This window comes from Sinocyclocheilus grahami, unplaced genomic scaffold (assembly GCF_001515645.1).
Source record: "Sinocyclocheilus grahami isolate Dianchi unplaced genomic scaffold, SAMN03320097.WGS_v1.1 scaffold63.1, whole genome shotgun sequence".
Classification (NCBI taxonomy): Eukaryota; Metazoa; Chordata; class Actinopteri; order Cypriniformes; family Cyprinidae; genus Sinocyclocheilus; species Sinocyclocheilus grahami.
This window is the reverse complement of record NW_015505242.1, coordinates 1,205,154-1,213,151: the sequence shown is the minus strand read 5'-3', so window position 1 is coordinate 1,213,151 and position 7,998 is coordinate 1,205,154. Positions and strand designations below refer to the sequence as shown.

The window sequence follows — 7,998 nt, the reverse complement described above, 5'->3', positions numbered from 1 at the left end:
ATAGAGATTTCATTTATATTCTTTCTTTATTTGACGATTCTGCTAATGTCTTGTCTTATGAACGCTTCATGGCTGTCCATGACTTCCCTATTCTTTTCAAAGATTATACAACACTGTTAGTGTCACAATCTGTGATGGCGAGGAACGATGGAGACGAGGAATAAACGAAACAGTCTTTAATCCAAGAAACACCGGGTACAGCCGACACTAGGAACTGCAGGAAACACATGAACATAACAAGTAGAACCGACAGAGACAGACTGCACAGACTAGGACTTAAATACAGGGGATGATTGGGGAAACACAGGTGTATGGGATGACTAATCAAACTAATTAACAAAACGACGACAGGAAGATGACCAAATACACTCTTAAAAATAAAGGTGCTTCAAAAGGTTCTTCAAGCGATGCCATAGAAGAACCATTTTTGGTTCCACAAAGAACCTTTCAGTGAAAGGTTCTTTAAAGAACCATCTCTTTCTTATCTTTTTATAATCTGAAGAACCTTCTTTCGCCACAAAGAACCTTTTGTGAAACAGAAAGGTTCTTCAGATGTTGAAGGTTCTTTATGGAACCATTTAGACAAAAAGGTTCTTCTATAGCATCGTGAAGCACCTTTATTTTTAAGAGTATAAGGGAACAGAAACAGGGGCAAAACATGACACAGACAGTCCATGATCCTGACAGTTAGAGAGATATTCCCGCTGGTCAAAGGCCATATATTATATGGACACAAAGATACAAAGGAGTCAGTTTTGTTACTGGATGGCATTGGCATTTATGCAATAATAAACATATTTGCTAGATTGTTCAGAAGAGAGACCGTATTTTTCCTCGAGGCAGATTCCATTAGGCTGCCTTAATTGATCATATAGACTGGAGAAGAGCATGGCTGTTACCAGATAAATATTTTCTTCCTAACAAGACCACTTTAAAATACTGCATAAAATATACCCTGTTAATTTAACTGTGTCCAAATATGTTGATATTCCAAGTATTTGCATTTTGTGGTAATGAAGATGAAACATTAATACATTTATTTTTTACTTGTGAATTGGTTCAGAAGTTTTGGTTTGACTTGTATACCCATTTAAACAATTCAACCATTTTTATACATAAACAAATTCATGGGCTCACTTCCTACTCTGCCACACTGTTTGACTGAGGTAGACTCACTGCTCACATCTTTTTGTTTAACTAGCAATAAAAAAAATGAATAGGTTTCTGAAGCTACATGAAAAATTCATTTCTTGTGACTCTGAATAAGTTCAGCCTGCTTTCATGCTTTTTTTTCCTTCCTATCTCTTGTTATCATTATTTCTTAAACGTACTTTATCTTTTACTTAAGCTCTTTGTTTATTGTGAAGGCTGTTCTGTCATAAACCGCTTTTCTGTGGCCTGTGTTATTAATGTGGAATCTTTTTTTTTTTTTCCTTTTTATTGGAGGAACGCTCTCGGGATAGCTGTCATCCTAATACGCGTATTTCCAGCACCATGGACAGTCCCAAATGTACCACGCATGCGAATATGCACTTTGCAAAGGTTGAACCATTTACTTTTCATGTTTTGCCACTTTTAAGTTTACATTTGCCGTCGCATTTGTGCATAAACATTCTTTAATTTATAGATCCAGGTAACACTGTAATTGACCTGTCTACTTTACTCGCAGCCGCCCTTAAGTTCGCTGTCATGGATATCCTAAAGGTGGAAAAAGAAAACCCCACGTGTTGTGTTGTTTGACGTGGTCTGCGGAGAGCGATCCGTGTGAACTGTGCCCTCCTCCAGGGCTTCTCTCGCGCAACACGGATACCGTTTCCTCGCGCATCTCCTTGCACAGCGTCGGGCGCACTGCGCGAGGGCCCCTCGCGGAGAGACAGACGTCACTGCTGTCCGTTTGTAGCCGTTCGTCACATTGGTGGGTTTCAGTTCGATTGAGATGCTGCTCAGACCCGCAGCGTCCTCACAGAGCGCCTCGTTTTCTCGTCTTTCGTTTTAAACAACGACTACCGGTGAAGACAAAAACGGGAATGAATCACGGAAAGCGACCATCTAACGGCGGAGAGAAGGAGAAGAAGTCACCGGAATGACCCCTCACAAAGCAACGCGTTTCCTCGCGCTGTGCTCGTGAAGCTCATCCAGCGGATTCAAAGGGGCGCGCGATCGAGCGGCTCTCGCGGACAACCAGCCGTCAATCATGCCGGTGCGACGGGGTCACGTCGCGCCACAGAACACGTTTCTCGGGATTATTATCCGCAAATTCGAGGATCAAAGTGAGTGTCATCTTCCAGATGTTGCAGCAGTGTTTGTTTATTTCATTGCAACAATAAGATGCATGTGATGAGATTCAGTTGCGGTTTATTGTTTAGTGTGACCTCTAAACTGGGCGAGTGTACCGCCACACGCAGGCTGAACAACTTATTTTAGCCTTACTTCTGTGTCCAAATTTAGAAATAGATACTTTGACTTATTAGCGTTGTACTTTTACCGTTTCGCATTGATTAGTTAAGTGGTTAACAGCGCAATAGATTTTGGATAGTGTTTGGACTCTTTCTCCAGTGGTCGTTAGGTAGGAAACTATCCGTTTATGTCATCCAGTGTAGAGCAAACGTCATGTCAGCATCTGAAAATGTCACCGTTTGTGTTGTGTTTGAGTGTTAATGTGTTTACTCACACTACCACAGGCACTCAGCTGAGGGGCCCAGTGTCCACTGCCAAAATATCACTCTTCCATGCCTTTACTGTCTCTGCTGTTTTCTCTCAAATATAACTGTTAATAGAGAAGGCCAGTTTCTGGTAGACAAAACATTAAGGACATTTGTTAACAAGACCACTTGCGCAAATCTTTTTTTAATTGAATATTACAGGTTCAGTTTATCTCAGTCAGTATTGGTTACCACAAAAAATAATGTTGGCTTGTCCCGAGTTTTCTTTAAAAATAAGAAGAGGTGAGGTTGTTAAAATGGAAATAAATTGGGCCAATTTTGGGGAATTAAAAAAAAAGGGATGCTTTTTTTGTGAAAGCACTATACAGTACTGTACATCAATTCTTCTGTTAAAATTTGCTGTTACAGTTTGAATTGGATATAACTATAAAAACAGGAAAAAGAATACTAAATGTTTTTTCCGAGTAAAATCACATTAACACATATTGTTTGTCTTTTGGCTGTACTTTTGCAATATTTGAAGTGTACAAATTAGCCCAAGTAACTTCCATTGTAAGTGCCTCATAGTAACCTGGATTTTTGCTTTTTTTAGAGGGGTCATATGATGCGATTTCAAGTTTTCCTTTCTCTTTGGAGTGTTACAAGCTGTTCGTGAATAGATAAGATCCCAAAAGTTGCAAAGACTAAGGTCTCAAACCCAAAGAGATATTCTTTATAAAAGTTCAGACTCGTCCATGCCCTCCTAAAACGCCTCGTTTAAACACGCCCCCACATGTCTACGTCACTGTGTGGGAAGATTTGCATAACACCGCCCAAATGTTCACGCAATGAAAGAAGGCGTAACTTTGATTCTCGCTGTAGTATTGTTGCCGCAGCCGCCATGACGTGGAGACGCTGTGTGTTTCGTTGTGAAAGCGAAACTACTTTGTTTGGCCTTCCAAAAGAGGACACAACCTCCACTGATATAAGAATCAATGGTAGGAGAATAGTATGTGCAAACATTGGGCAACTCTGAATATTCGTGCATTGTGTGCATGTCAAAAGATCAAATTCGACATTGAAGCTTGTGACAAATAAACACTATAAACATATAATATGACATATAAATGATTATAAACCCGATCACTTTATTTAGCGTTCATGTAAACACTACGTTCAGATTCATCGATCAGAAATATTTCATTTCGATTTAAACAAAAAGTGTCCATGTAAACATAGTCAGTGTAATGTAATAAAATTTGACAAGGCTTACTGGCCTTATGACTCAAATTTACAATTCTACATTTGCTAATCTAGAGGTACACTCTGCCAAAAGCACAAGTGCACATATGGCAGGAAAAGTAAAATTTTTATGAAAGCTTTAAAAATTATTTACTATATCTTTTCACCTCCACTACCTATACACACTTTCTTTATCGCAATAACTTTCTTTTCTGCCTGTTTCTACAGACAAGAGATTTGTCATAGCCAATGCACGTGTCCAGAACTGTGCCATCATCTACTGCAATGATGCCTTCTGTGAGATGACAGGTTTTTCCCGGCCGGACATCATGCAGAAGCCATGCACCTGTGACTTCTTGCATGGACAGCTGACCAATCGGCACGCTATTGCGCAGGTAGCACAGGCTCTCCTGGGCTCGGAGGAACGCAAAGTGGAGATCACCTACCACCGGAAGGACGGTGAGTGTGTGAGCTTTACTTGTTTAAAGTAGTTCAATGAACCTGAGAATGTGGGTTATGTTTACTGAATGTTACGTTGTTAGTTAATGTTTTGCTTATTATGATCTCCAAGTGAAATCTCAGTGAAAGGAAAAAAGCCCTTTGCTTAAAGGGGTCATTATTTTGTACTGTTCCCTGAGGTCTACTAATAATGTTATCAAACTTTTTACATCAAAAAACATCATAATTTAGAAGTAATATGCTATATTCTGTCCTGATTTGACCTTTTCATCAGAATGCTCTGTTTGAATAGGGATGGCGGATTGTGGCTAACAGTTGTGTATATTTGACAGCTGACATCCTTCATAGATGGACGCTGCTGTGATTTAGGTTAAAAACGCGTAAATAATGAGAAAGTTTTGAGTTCTGAAACTTACAGGATGTTTTTATTGTACAATGACCTCTTATATGTCAAAAGATCAAGGGAATTTTGATATTTCAGTACATGACCCCTCTAAAGCAAAAGATAAAGAATGATTTATACAGAATGCTGCAGAAAATATGCCATTAAACAATTATATGTAAGCTATTAAGTTGATTCGCACTTTTGCCCTGTGACATTATTTGTTTAATTATCCCAACCAGCCTGACATATAAACATCTTCTTAGTAGGGTTATTAACCAATGGCAATTAATGATGTACTTTGATTTGTGAGTCAAATTTATGTTCTTTACACCAAAGGAAAACAGTTTCCAATGTATTTTTCTAGTCACTGTAATGTATTTTGGGCTGTAAATTTTTTATTATTGAATAGTACCTTTATTTCCTTTTATATGGTCTTTCTATGAATAAACCGATACTTGGGATATGGAATATAAACTGAGAGAGAGAGAGAGAGTAAAAGACAGAGCGTGTTTGAATTATTGCAGAGGAAGTTAAAGTCAGCACTGAAATGACAGCTCCTATTGTCTTCGACAATTTTGCTTCAGATCACAGGGAAACTACTAGGAGCTGAGATAATTTTTTTATCCTGTTCAGCTCTAGTGCCTCTTGTAGTGAGAGAGTACATGTCCCCAATAGAGGACATAGATTTTGTTCTTTCTTGTTCATAATAAGCCCCTTACACGCATTAAATCCGGTAAATTACCGTAAAATTACCAGATTGACTTTTCCACTAAATACAAAAATGTGCTATTCACACGAGCAATGGTGTTCTGGCTTTTTACTGTTTTACTGACCATTCAAACATTAGCTCCAAAATACCAGTAAACACTGTGATGCCAGTCATCGTAAATTACCTTTAAACACTGCTTGTCTTCATCCGTCTGGTTGAGGAGAAGCACTTTTGTTTCACATCTGTCCAATTTAACAATATCTTTTTGACTTCTCAGTGACAGGCAGAAAGGGCCGATCACACAAAACATGTTTTTGCTATAGGTTAAAAACACGAGATGCTGCAAAATAGTATCAAACTGCAGAAGTGCTGGGCTGTAAATGGTAATAAAGGCAGGGTCTTGAGATGTGTTTTTTTTAAACAGAGCTTACTGTAAATATCATATAGCAATCATAGTATGATTTTATGACTTCTTACATCAGTGCATCCTGACCTTGTGTGTGCTCATAGCAGTCATAGCAGCATAATCTTATGCTTTGTTAACACATAGTATCATAACGGTAATCTGATGGTAATATTACAACTTGCTTTACCCAAGAATTTACCGGTATTTTTGAAATGGCCCTGTTCACACATGATCACTAAATGGTATTTACCAGTAAATACTGTATGTCTAAAAGAGGCTATAGAGTGCAACAGCTGGGTTCCAGAAGTAAAAACGTCTCGGTTACGTATGGTAACCCTCGTTCCCTGAAAGAGGGAACGGAGACGTCACGTCGGATGACCGACGAAATTGGGATCTCGCTTAGAGAGACCAATCTACTTCGAGTGTAAACTAAACGAGTCAATGCACAATGGCATGCTATTATTGCTTCCAGCTGCCGCTGATTACAGCGTGAGTATAAGTAGGCAGCAGATGCAGCACATATTCAGGTTTTCGCTGAGGAGCCGAGCCGGTGACCCGGCCGCTCAGCGGTGGTACAGGAGCTGTGGTGACGGGACGTGACGTCACGATGGATGACAGACGAAATTGGGATCCTACCAAAAGGCCACAGCTACTGCCCCTTCCATCCCTGAAGGGAGTAGCGGGAACCTTGGGCACATAGCCAGGCCGGGGCCTCAGAGTTACCTGGAAGTCAGCCGGCCCGAACTCTAGGCACGAATCGTTGACCGAAAATGAGTGCAGGTCCCCTACCCTCTTGATGGCGGCCAATGCCAACAGGAGCAAAGTCTTCATCGAAATAAATTTCAGCTCGACCGTCTGCAAATGCTCAAATGGGCCCTACTGTAGTGCTGTGAGCACTAGAAGTCAGGTCCCAAGAGGGTATAGAGGGGGGCCGTGGAGGATTTAGTCTTCTCGTCCCCTTAAGGAACCTGATGACCAGGTCATGCTTCCCCAGCGACCTCCCTTCTATGGGGTCGTAGTTAGCCGCGATTGCAGCGACATAAACTTCGAGGGTGGAGGGAGACAGCCTTCGCTCCAACCCTTGCTGCAAAAAGGACCGCACGACTCTGATCGGGCATATTCGGGGGTCTTCTCGGCGAGAAGAACACCACTCAATGAACGGGTTCCACTTCAAAGCGTAGGCGTGTCTCGTAGACGGTGCTCTCTCTGAAGTGATGGTGTCAACTACCTCTTGAGGTAGGTCACTTAGAACCTCCGCGTCCCATCCAGGGACCAGACATGAAGTTTCCAGAGGTCTGGACGTGGGTGCCAAAGGGTGCCCCGTCTCTGAGTCAGTAGATCCTTCCTCAGAGGCATCGGCCAAGGAGGGGCTGTCGCGAGGAGCATTAGTTCCGGGAACCAGGTCCGGGTGCCACCAACCGGACCTGCTCCTTTTCCTTCCTGACCTTGCACAGCAACTGTGCAAGAAGGCTCACTGGGGGAAACACATACTTGCGAAGGCCCCGCAGCCAGCTGTGTGCCAGTGCGTCCGTGCTGAGCGTTCCCTCGGCTAGGGAGAAGAACAACTGGCAGTGAGAGGTTTCTGGAGAGGCAAACAGGTCTACCTGAGCTCTGAAATGTCTCCAAACCAGCTGGACCGTCTGGGGATGGAGTCGCCATTCTCCCGGGAGCGCAGCTCGAGACAGCTTGTCGGCTGCCCGGTTGAGCAGCCCAGGAATGTGAACAGCACAAAGCGACCTCAGATGCTTCTGACTCCAGAGGAGGAGTTGGCGGGCGAGTTGCGACATGCGACGGGAGCGCAGACCACCTTGTCGGTTGATGTACGCAACGGTCGCTGTGTTGTCCGTGCGGACTAGTACATGTCTGCCTCATAAGCGCCCTTTGAGACGGCTCAGGTCAAGGTGCACTGCCAGCAACTCGAGGCAGTTGATGTGCCAGTGCAGTTGGGGCCCCGTCCAAACCCCTGACACTGCAAGCCTGTTGTACGTGGCCCCCCAGCTGGTGGTTGAGGCATCCGTGCAAACCACAGCATTCCTGGAGCCCTGCTCTAGGGGCACTCCTGCCCGGAGAAACGCAAGGTCTGACCACGGGGTGAAGGTCTGGCAGCAGGCCGGTGTAACTTGGACCCGGAAAGTGCCGCGTTGCCATGCCCACC

The 7,998-nt window shown here is 42.9% G+C and overlaps 1 pseudogene; it reads left to right on the top strand.

The window, feature by feature from the left end:
• Nucleotides 1–1,821: 1,821 nt before the first annotated feature.
• Nucleotides 1,822–7,998, top strand: part of LOC107584780 (potassium voltage-gated channel subfamily H member 7-like) — a 62,636-nt pseudogene continuing 56,459 nt past the window's right edge.